This window comes from Leuciscus leuciscus (genome assembly GCF_965113295.1).
Source record: "Leuciscus leuciscus genome assembly, chromosome: 24".
In the NCBI taxonomy this organism is placed as follows: Eukaryota; Metazoa; Chordata; class Actinopteri; order Cypriniformes; family Leuciscidae; genus Leuciscus; species Leuciscus leuciscus.
This window is the reverse complement of record NC_138723.1, coordinates 28083479-28096004: the sequence shown is the minus strand read 5'-3', so window position 1 is coordinate 28096004 and position 12526 is coordinate 28083479. Positions and strand designations below refer to the sequence as shown.

General features: G+C 38.1%; 1 protein-coding gene across 4 annotated transcripts in view; it reads right to left on the bottom strand.

Moving 5' to 3' along the window:
- pitpnm2 (phosphatidylinositol transfer protein, membrane-associated 2) overlaps positions 1–12153 on the bottom strand; it is a 64131-nt gene extending 51978 nt beyond the window's left edge. The window contains exon 1 of one of the 4 annotated variants that reach the window (XM_082157925.1): positions 11480–12153. The gene's annotated coding sequence lies outside the window, so the exon portion shown is untranslated. The remainder of the gene's footprint in view (positions 1–11479) is intronic. The other 3 variants (XM_082157927.1, XM_082157928.1, XM_082157929.1) reach the window with 3 other exon arrangements.
- Positions 12154–12526: the final 373 nt, after the last annotated feature.

The following is a 12526-nucleotide window of genomic DNA, read 5'->3' as shown; positions in this document are numbered from 1 at the left end:
CGACCCGTCTATCTACCAAACAGCAATTTGTTCAATTTAATTGATCTGAAGTCCTCCGGCGTCTCAACGCTGCCGACATTACGCAGACACAGGAGCCTGACACTTGCTGGCTCTGAACGCACATGACCCACGTCACTGGTCCAGCGTAACTACTGAACACGGCAATATAAAACAGGATTTTTAATGCAACGGTAAATCCATGAGCACACAACGGAGACAAAGCACTTCCTTCTGTTTCCTTTGCTTTGGACACATTGTGTAACAGGACAAAGGACAAGGGAGTGTTTTGAATATTACAACTGTTGGCTATCGTGATTAATAGTCTTGTACATCTCGAATGCGAAGTTTCAAAAGGGGTTATTTGATACGGGCATCACTGCCATAAGAATTAACACCATTATCTCATTTGTAGGTGTCAAAGTTTAGATCTAATTCTTTCAAATGAAACAATTAGCAGCATCTGCTAATATTTTTTTACAAACCTCTAACCTTCAGTAACTTCATCATGTGTCTTGTTGAGAAGAAATGTGCTAGCTAAGTGATCAGAAAATCCTGGTGGACGACAAAATATTTTTTTATATATATATCTTGTAAATGGAAGTCTAAAGAACAAAAACTGGAGGGAAACCACTAGGGATGAGCACGAGTACTCGAGGACTTGGACGTGACCGCGACGATTGATCATGAAAATGAAATAAAGTGATTTGAAAGCATGCAGTGATGCCTGGAATCACTTTAATCATGAAAATACGTGCAAGATGTGCAGCTGCCATATAGCCTATATTACATTATAATGAGAACACTATTCAGTTTCAGCCCAAATGCAAAGCCCAACATTACTGACTATGATTGAGTTATTTGAGACAGTCATATTGCTTTTAGTTTTTTTCTTTTCCAAAAACATTGATGATATTATTAATAATCCAGTTACCAGTAGTGCATTTTTTTTTTTTTCACAAAAATTTCATGGCCCCCAAAATATTTTGTTCTATGAATATCTGAACACGCAGAGAAAGAAAGAAAGAACAGAAAAAAAAAGAAAAGAAAAAAAAGTGTAATGTATTGTTTTTTATCAACACTTGAATGTGGGAAAGTTCCATAAAAAAGCAACATTTTGAACAAATAGCTGGGAAAATCGTGTTTTTGTCAAAGACTAAATCGATGGGATTCAGAACGATGATCATAACACAGATGGAGTAGATCGAGTCCATCAACACCCGAAAGCTTCACAGTCCTGCAGCTCGTCCTGGGTCAGTAACATTAGGCAGTTTTGATTTATATGCTGTTTAATGTTTGATGATTGTGTTATTTTACATGTGTGTAACCAATGCTTCTATCGCTTGTTTCTGCTGCTTCTTCACCCGTGTTTTGATCCGGAGATTCAGTAATCTTTCAGAAGATGTGTAATGGATTCTGTCAATGGCAGGGAGAGAGTTAAAATCTTTTCTAGTCATGGCTTGGAAACCGAGCGGGAATGTCAGGAATCACTTGAAATACTAGATGAAAATACAGTTCAGGAGCAAGATGTGCAGCGCCAATCTACCATATTCATAACATTATAAACTAGGGCTGCACGATATTGAAGAAAAATGCAATATGCGATAACTCATAAATAATGCGACATTCGACATGCTTTTAAAATTAAAAGTTTCACATTCTTTTTGTGACAAGAAAACATCCCGACAGCTTCTGAAAGTGAACATCAGTGTTTTACTGTAGTATAAGAAGAGTTATTTTAACATCAGTGTAAACCACAGGGTTCAGGGTTTCAGGTTATCCTACATTAGGTTTATTTAACAACAGAAACTGAATAATCAAATGTAAAAAATAAAACATTGATTAGTTTTCACCATATGAATTAAATATATACTGATTCTTATTAAAGCTACAAAAGTGAGCAGTGAGGGATTTTCTCTTTGTCTTTTGTTCATGACCCCAGTTATTGCAAGCTGTTGCGATATGCATATAGCGATTTATACATTTGCGATATTTCGATAATTTCGATATATTGTGCAGCTCTATTATAAACAGAACATAATAAACTTGCCTTGCCTACATAACATTATAATGAAAACACTATAGAATGTTGTCGATTCTTTGTGCTTTAGTTGCGCGTGCCGTTAGACGTAACGCAGTTGTCCACGTCTGTCGCCATGGTTACTATGGCAGTACAAGCGGAAACCAGGGATAACGCGGATATCACGTCATTGACAGGCGACAAGTGGGACAGGGCGACAGGGAGGAGCCATTATTTAAAATTGGAATTTCTCTGAAATTAAAAATCTTTGGGAACTTTTGGGATATTGTAAGTACACAACTGCAGGAAATATATCACACTCACTGTGCAAGTGATTTTTGGATATTTTATTACAAAAATCTTACATATTGTAGCTTTAAAATCAAAAAAAAAAAAAAAAACTATAACTTCGTATGTAAAGTGCAATACTTGTGCATCGCTGCCAAAACAGAATAATCCATTCCAAAGTGTTTCCTTCATACTAATCGCACACAAGGGCGACGTGCTTTGCTTCCAACGAAGCTTTTTTGAAAACACCATAAAATTCTTATCAGAGCATCCGAAGTCTCTTCTGCTTCAGATAAAATTAGAGGCAAATAAGTCGGAGACAACGCGCCGCTACACGAGACGCATGAATAAACGGAGGAAGAGGGAAGCGCAAACAAACCCTTGACGTGAGGGGCGGATGATGAGAAAAGGCAGTTTATTTATAGAGCGGGCCAGCTGATAGTGGCTCGCCTCCGTGCTCACTCGTTTCTTTAAATTATTGTAATAAATCACTCACCTCACGGGGATTTGAGCTCAGATAATCGTCAGCCACTCATCTCATGCGGAGCTTCTACTCTGAGCTATTAAAAAGCCTTTTTAGGGTCCGGTCGCTGCAAAAATTAAACCTATTGAGAAAACGGCTTCCGTCGGGAGTCTGAGATGGTACGTCGCTGGTGTTGGCGGAGCACATTAGGGGGCTCGGGGTATAATGCATGAGTTTCATAAGGTGGATAGCTGATGTGACTGCTGATATGCTGTTGGGTAATGGGGAGGAACAAATAACATGGCTAGGAGGGAAAATGCAAAAACACTGTGACATACAAATGCAACCAAACACATATGAACTAAAGAAAATCTCCCAAACTCAAGTCGAGCAATAATAGGGATTAATATATGCAAATGTGACACCTGTACGCTGAGGAACATATCATTTTAAACCTACGCTATAATGCTTAGCACAAAATTGAATGGCAATCTTTCCTCAGCCCCTTCATTCTCCTCCTGCATTGCTTTGCGTTGCAAATACCTGCTGTGATAACAAATGCAAATGTAAAAAACCTCACAATAAAATGCAAATCGCTTAGCAAGTGAGCTACAAGGCTGTTTCGACAGAATGATGAACGGGGTGATGGCGCAAGCGACCCGTGTGCGGTGGAGGGAAAATTCCACTGGCCCTGGTACCCTATCAGATACGAACTCGGAGAGGAACTTTGTCGAAACGCAGAAGCCAAAAACCTCACCACAGACACTAGCAGCAATGTACCTAATCGAAGTCAGAATCACCAGCTAGCGTTTCTGGCTTCAATTAGCTGGTAATGATGAAAACCATAAATGGAAATACCGCAGTTCTGATGCAACGTGCCAGTTTCGACATTAAGCTGAGTGTAAATATTCAAAAGGCAGAGCAAATATGAAAAATCAGTTTGTAGAACAGAAGGACTTGGGCTGGCATTGATTTTTATGTGAAATTAGCATAACTTGAGGGTTGAGAAATCGACCGCACTGTTGAATGCTGCATCAGGTGTTTGATTTGGAGTATCATTTTACAGCCAGGAGATTAAACACAAACCTCACACGAAAACAAAATAGACTCAGCTACAAACTCATGCACATACAATAAGTTTAAAACAATTATTGAAAAAATGGATCAGAATTTGTTGACAGATTTCGTGTAAGAGAGACAAAAATGCCACCTGAGGACTATTTTCAGATTTTTGGCGATATTAAATATGTATAATCAATATTTATATTTATGTATCATTGAATCAGAGTTTTGAATTTTGTATAGGGATCGTAGTTGATCCGTGATCCGTACGGGCCAGCTGCTCCGAACACCGATTAATTAGTTATATGCTTGTAATATATTTATTAGTTTCTATGCAGATTCACTCCCCTACAAAATCACCCAATCATTCTAGAATTATTCATTCTTTTCAAACAGAGCTGTTCATCTGGGGAAACTCTTTTCATATCGAAACATATATTGCAGAAAAACAAAATATCGTAATATCAGTCGTGCTGCCCTAGTTCTGAATCATTAAAACCGACAATTCTGTCAATTCTAACTTTAACTAACATTAAAACTGTAAAAAAAAAAAATTGGAGATGCTACAGAAACATTTGAATACATGAAAAATGTCAAACAGGGACTTTTTTGAGATATGACCAAACTTTTTTTGAAATTAATAGTTTACAATGATTCATGGAAAAAATTGTAAATAAAAGAAATTCTAAAAACATTTGTCAGTCGCAAGAATTTTTATTTTTGTTGTTGAATATTTTCCATTGTTAGTTCATGTTAACTAATGTAGTTCACTAATGTTAACATATAAAACCTTATTTTAAAGTGTTAGCGCTTAATGGTCTTTAAAGTACATTCAAATCAAAGCAATAGTTACAATGTTGATTCATTTTACATTGTCAGCAAAAATAATATATTAAATATATATCGCCTAACGTTGCACCAGCATATATTTATTAGTCAGTTCTTTAAGTTCAGTGGAGGCGACACCATCAATCAAAGTCACAGTGGGCGTGAACACACACCCTAATACCATTAGTGTCCATCCAAGTGCAAAAAAGTGAGAAATGTACAGTTTCTTCTCGCTATGTTCAGAGCTCATAATGGAACAAACCACACAACCATGGACCCATTTGTTACCAAGATTAGGAACCTATTAAGACCAACTGGCCATTTCCTGATTGCATTCATTAATAATAGCGCTCTGCTTTGTGGAGAACGGCTATTGCCCGCACACAAACAAAAACCTGAAGTACTGATGTCACAAAAGAGGTTGAAGCAGGTAAGTCTGTACTAATAGAGTGGTCCTTTCAGTGTTATTGCCTTTCCAAGTCTATTACTGTAAGTGGGGCGGACAAACACTATTAAAATTTCAAAAGACACTGACGTTTGGCTTTGCCGTCACAAGCAGCATGAGCGCAATATCGCTTGGGGATGGTCCATGCAACTTTTCCATTTGTGAAATTGGGACGAGGTCAGCGGATGGTAACATTTCAACACACAGAGGCTTCTGATGTGTTTGAAGGGAGAGTTCACCCACAAATGAAATTCAGTCATTATTTAGGCTAAACGCCCACGTCAATGTACTCGCCAAGCCTGTATTGTCTTTTCAATAAAACATTTTTCTACAACAACAGTTTATCGTGACCATGGCCCCAAAAACACTTAAAAACCAACAAAGGTGACAAAAACACTATTAAAGTAATTCATATGACTTTGACACTATATTCAAAGTAGGGCTGAACAATTAATCGAATTTCTAATCGCGATTACAATAACAGATGCCACGATTACGTAATCATTCAAAACCGCAATTACACCCAAAAAAAAGCTGCAGGGGTCTCCAACCTTTTTTCATTTCAGAGCTACTTTTTAAAAATGAAAGTGGCCGAGAGCTACTCGTGTAATACAATACTTAAATCTCTTAAATAATGTCTCATAACTCTCATATTAACAACTATCCAAACTGTTTTAGACCTAAAAGAGTTTTTGTAGGCCTATATATGTCACCCTTAAATGTCAGAGAAAAGAACAGAATGAGAGGTACACATTTTTTATACAAAATTGTATTTTGCATATTATACTGTAAAAACACATCATTAAAATTTTAGTTGATCATAACTAGAGATGAAATGGCATGACAATTTCATTTCATGATTATAGTGACCAAAATGGTTATCACAGAATCCTGTTTATCAATTCACCAAGTTTTATGTCGAAAACCAGCAAATAACAAATACAATTAGCATCGATATGCACTTTTTGTTTACATAGCCAAAACATTAAAATAATAACATTAAAAAGTATGGCCAGATTTTAAAGGAGTGTCTTGCAACATGTTATCAACTAACATCTAGGTAGGCTACAAGTTCAAATAAAGTTTTGACACAAAAGGTTTTATAAAAAGATAAACCTCACATATTTCAACCTTTAAATCATTTTTATAAAAAGAATGAGTCAAAAAAGATAAATTACTGACATATTTACAATGCACATTAGCTTATCTTTTATTATTAATAGTAAAAATCGGTCCGATTTAACACTGACATATAGCCTGACTCAGGCTTCTATCGTTATTTTCATAACTTGATACTAAATAAAAAAAAGTCTCTCACCTCAGACAAACAAAATTATGTCCTGTCAGTCGTTATACTGCGCTCGTAGCCGGCACTCACTTTAACGGTTCTTGTAAGTACTGTAGTATCACCAATGGTAACTGTTGTTTCCATAACCCCAAAATGCCACTTATTGGTTATTTTGTATATTTTTAAATGACTGTGGTGGCTCATACCAAGATTGTATTAACAAAAACTAGTTTGGGACTGCTATTTAATAGCTTAACCTCGTAGGCCTACTGTTTATTTATCAGTATTAGTCATATTCTTACAATTTATTTGTATATTAAGTAAAGGGGGAGAGTACTTGTGTATGTCAACAATTTTTGTGTAAACAAATGTATTATAATAGGCCTATATAATTCCTAAGAAGGTGGGTCGCAGCTTGATGACCATGAGGAAATGGGGGTCCCAAGACCAAACTATTCAAAACATCATTCCATGTAAATTGTGATAATCGTAATTTAATAACAATTTCAAGGGAATAGTCGACAATTATGATTTTTGTCATAATCGTGCAGCCCTAATTCAAAGCCATGATAAGGAATTAATATTTCAATTCATCACACAAAACTATCATGCGACTTCAAAAGACTTGAAATATAATGCACAAAATTCTCCTTTTGTGTTCCATAGGAAAAAAAAATCAAGTTCGATAAGACATGAAGCCGAGTAGTTTTCATTTTTGGATGAACTATTCCATTAAGATCGCATGATCACTCTCGGGTTACGGATCTTCATCCTAGCCATCTAAAACACATCTAAATCCAGATGCCGTTCCTCTTGTGAACTGCGGGAATCAACTCTTCCAGATCAGCTGAGCTGACTAATGAGCAGAACAGGGAATAGAGATGTCGATGGAGATGGTATGGTTATTTGTAACTTTCCGCAAGTTATATAAAAACACCCAAGCATATGCCCACACAGCTCTTCTGCCAACACCAACACATTTCCTGCTACTGTACGCTTATTACCGAGCACAAGGGGTATATGTGGAAGCGGAGATACCAGTGGTGCCCAGTGGAAACGTTTGCCAAGAAAATCCAGCAAGAAATAGAACAGAACGCATCAATGCCAGAATGACTGATGAGATGATTCTCCCCCCCACAAGAATAATCCGGAAGGAGATCCGGAACAAGCTATACCAAACATGATACAAAGCGCTCGCACATAAACCTACACACTTCATTTATTAATGGTCTCACCTGAGAGATATAGTGTCTGGAGATGAGAGGGTCGAGCGTCTCTGTTACACTCTCTGCCCGCTCGAGGGAAAAGTGCTACTGTTACACACGGGTTAACAGATTCCACTGTACACCAACGACTGTCAGTCATATCACGCGTATGAACACAATCTCCATATCTCTAGGATTGAACCATATACGGCCTTTAAAATGAAGCTATCACAAAAAAAATGTGTTATGAACCAGAATCTAAAAGGATATTAAGATATCTTTAATACTTTACATTTAGTCATTTAGCAGACGGCATTGCTCAGAGTAGCATAAGCCAGACAAGGGAGGACTAAACGAAAAGTTAAGTGCTCACGGACACTGAGTTTTCAGTTGTCTTGAATGTTGTCAGGGATTCTGCATTCCACCAGCAAGGAACCGTGAATGAGAAGGTTCTGGAAAGTGATTTTGTTGGTTCTCTGTGATTGAACCACGAGCCGTCGCTCATTGACCGATCGTAGGCTTCTGGTAGGGATGTAGACTCGTGGGAGCGAGTGAAAGTAGGAGGGAGCTGAGCCTGTGGTAGATCTGTAAGCAAGTGTCAATGCCTAATACTTCTTGAGTTACAGGCATGCAAACTTGGGGCAAAAAACACAAGAAGTGCTTTTTCCTATTTTGAACTGTCACTGTTGGTATATAATGCAACAAAGATTGCTAAAGTCAACAGATTAAACTAATAGACCTACCGACCTAAGTCATTTTTACCCCCCCTGTAATTTGGCTCCAAATCTCAGTTGAAAATTGTCATCCCCCCCCCCCCCCCCCCCCCCCCCCCCCACCCCCCCACCCCCCCCCCACCCCCCCACCCCCACCCCCCCACCCCCCCCCCACCCCCCCACCCCACCCCTACAAAATTCTCAGTAAATATTCATCCATGACATTTAATATTTTGACTTTCATCGCTATTTATCTTTGGGTTTCTTCAGAAAAAATATTACCAAAATCCAAAATTTGAGCCGGGGAGGTTTCCGAAATTAGGTTGATTTGACCAAGCAAAAAACCAACCATCCACTGAAACCTGTGTCACAGATGTGCATTTCTTAGTTTATTAAAATGTCAGCTATTTATTTTGTGTGTAGACACGGTTTAAAGGTAGGTTGTTTATGGTTGTAATTATAAAATGAGCATGTATTGAACAATGAAAAAATAAATACAATTAACCTAAAAATCTACTTATGTGCAATTACATGTGTTCATATATAAGCTACTCTACATTGGCTTCAGACTAAGCACATTTTTATATCATATTAGTTTTAAAGTCTACTGTTTTGTGCAAACTAAGCTATATTTTATTGCTTTGATTTGCTACCAGACATGCATTTGTCATCTTTTAAGGTATTAAAGTATATTTAAAGTATTCAATTCAGGCGATTATCAAAAAACATTTTATGTAATTACATTTTTATGTAATTATGCAATTACATTACATTTTTATGTAATATATCACATTTTTGGGTTTATTTTCCAGCAAAGATAACTATAGTGTAATATACCCAGTTATCGTGATATAAAATGTATCAAACCATGGTAACATTTTACCCAAGAAAAAAAAAAGCCATTGTTACAAAAGCACACAACAGGCTCTTTCACAGTAATAACACAATGGATGACAAACTTCCTGGCCCATATGAACACACGTATGTTTGGTAGCAGCTTTGTGGCCCCTCGGTTGCCTTGTTTGGAGGAAATACATTTCAGTGTTTACTATGTGGCTATAAATAACAAGGTGCAACTGTGTAGTGTCGGCCCGTTGTTTGGCTTCCCTCTCTTTCCGGTGTGGCAACAACCCGCAGCTGACGGTGTCGGGGTCATATCGGCATGCTGTCATGAGCCTGGCAGCGGCCTGCCTCGCCACCGTCCACCCATACATCCCTGCCAGAGCTACAGCCATTAGCAAGCGTTCTCCGGCCGGGGCGGAGGGGGGGAGGCAATCAATACTCTGACTCATTCTTTCTACGATGGCTGCTTCATAACAGGATTCATTAAGGACAAACCTAATCATTTTGGCAAGATAATTAGATACAGGGAAGCATTTTTTCCCCTCCATCGATGTGCTTGAAAAGAACATGGCAAACTATGAGGTCTCGCTAACTAAAAATGTAGGTTGTTAGCGAAAGGGAGTGTCCTGCGCGAAGGCTCCGAAGTGGAATAGCAGCTAAAATTAACAATTCCATGACAAGATAATTGTGACCCTGCAATTGAGACATGAAGAACGTCCCAATTATCTTGACAAGACTGAAATTATTACTGGATGATGCAGGACTGTGTTCGATATGTTTATTAATCAAAGACATGATCGAGGATGGAACCACAAATTTAGGACTGGGGATCAAATGTAAAAAATTTAGAATCAACCACTGGATGGATGGATGGATGGATGGATGGATGGATGGATGGATGGATGGATGGATGGATGGATGGACGGACGGACATGGATAGATAGACATACGGATGAATGGATCGATGAATAGAGAGATAGATACATAGATAGATAGATAGATAGATAGACATGGATGCTAGACGGAATAAGCCAAACTATATCCAAAACTATGTTTTACACAAACACTTTTTGCCTCTGAGCAACAAAACCACGAGGGCTTTCTAATCTTTAACCATGTAAGTTATTTCTAACATTTGATTAACTTTTGGTATCCAACAGACCAAGACAAACAAGGTCATCAAGGAAACAACCACCCAAAAATAGACAATTATTAAAAGGACATGCACACAGAAACAGTGTCATGTCTGTGCCATTTATATGACCAGCCTTTTGAGACCGTTTTCTCACATTAAGAAAATCATACTGCAGAATTTATATTTACAAAAACAAATGTATATCTAATAATTTACTTTAGAGCTTGGCTTAATTTCAACAATGTATATTCAAAACAGAAATGTAACTGGCCTTTCCTGGCCTTTTAAAGGCCCCCTTCCCACCATATGAAGTTTTTTCCTGACTGTGGGAACAGTGTTAACTGTGAATCAAAAATCTTGACATAAAAAAAAGTTATATCACTTATTTACAGCACAGAATCACTCATATTAGGTATTCATCTGTTATATGGTTGTACAGTGGATGACACTTGTAAAGTTAATCTTCTTCAACCAGGTAGGTTATCTCTAAAAGCTAATTCACTTTGATGGACCGTCAGTGAGAGGTCACAAATTCAACACCCCAATAACCAAATTATATATCTCATAACCAGGTTTCCTGAGGTAATTCACTTAGGCAAAAATTATCCATTTCCATGCCCATCTATAAATTACACAGAAATAGAAATAAGTAAGGCTCTTTAAAGATATCTTGCCAACTATCCATGAACATATAAATAAACTCGAACTCAAGAAACTGAATAGTTAATTATTACAGGTAATGTACAGGAGTTTGACTACAATATCAAACTGTGATAAGTGATTTGACTGGCCAGCGATAACCTTCATTAACTATTCATGCTACCGTGAAGATTGGCCACTTTATGAATCCCATCTAATCTAGACAACTGTAAAAGACTGAAGATAAGACTAAAATTACAGCATCTAAATAATACAATAATCTCTTCCACAATTAATTAACCCCTTTAAGACTCACATACATTAATCTCATTATAGCTCCCAAATGATTCGTTTAAATAGGGCAATCCGTTTAAGAAAAATCAGGATTTATGGCGTTTAATTATCTATTTTGGTCACGAATGAAGGCCGTGTGACTACTAGTCTAGCTTACTCGCAAGCGACCGTTAAAATCAAAATAATGAACGTTAAAGAATAACATTTCAAATGTGACAACCCCGCGAACAGATATTTCGCGCGCTTTGTTTTTTCTTACCTTCGGCGCGGAGTTTTAGCTCAAATCGGCTCTTATCAGAGCGACGTGGCCATCAATATCCGGCGGCTTCAGCTCACACACATCCCCGCTGCAGGTCGAGGTGTCTGCCGGTCGCTGCAACGCAATTTCCTCGCGCTGTGTAGAAGCAAGCGGCTGGCTACCGGTTCATCCGACTAAATAAAACAGGAAAGCAGGCCAATACTATCCTCCATGCAATCAAACATAAAGTCCTTTGGTTTTAAAATAAGCACGTACAACTGAACTGACAGTCCAAAACATGCACACGTCAAAGAGGAAGTGACAGGACTGGTTAAACCACACTAGAGCTCGAGCTCGGCTGTCACTGCCTGTGCACTGTTGTTTTCAGCATATAGAGCAGCGGGAGAGAGGCTTCCTGCATCATTATATCCGCTGCAGCTGATCTAGAGGATCCTTTAAAAACAGCAGGCAGAAAAACTGTACAGGTATGCTGATCCGTGCATTTACGTGACGTCCCGTGGGTTCTGTGGATCTATTTAAAGCTTATGTTCTTTTTCAAAACCTTGACCTAGCTTTTCGGTGCGTGCACGTCCTTTCCTTCTTTCTATATTTACCGAAAGTGCGAGCAGCAGCATCATTTCTGGTGTGATATCATTGGATAGTAAATTCGCCTCTCCCCTTCCTCTAGACTAGTCTAGGCCGTTATTTTTTCCATCGCTGTAGCGCCCCCTGACGGCGGCCTGCCGTAGTGCGATCGCTAAATCGACGCTGTGTGTAAAAGTTGAGGTGAGACTAAATTAAAATTCTGTCATTCATTGTTTACTCAGCATAACGTTGTTCACACTCCATATCCATTTCTTTCTTCTGTGGAACACGAAGGGATATCATTTGCCTTTGGAGATAAAAGTCTATACAATGGAAGTGGATGGGGACTAGCTGACTAGTAGCGCGAATGTAGATTGAAATTTAAAGGGATAGTCTACCCATAAAATAAAATTTATTTAACTCACCCTTATGTCATTTCAAAGCCGGTTTTCATGTTTCTGTGGAATAAAAGTTAGATTTTTT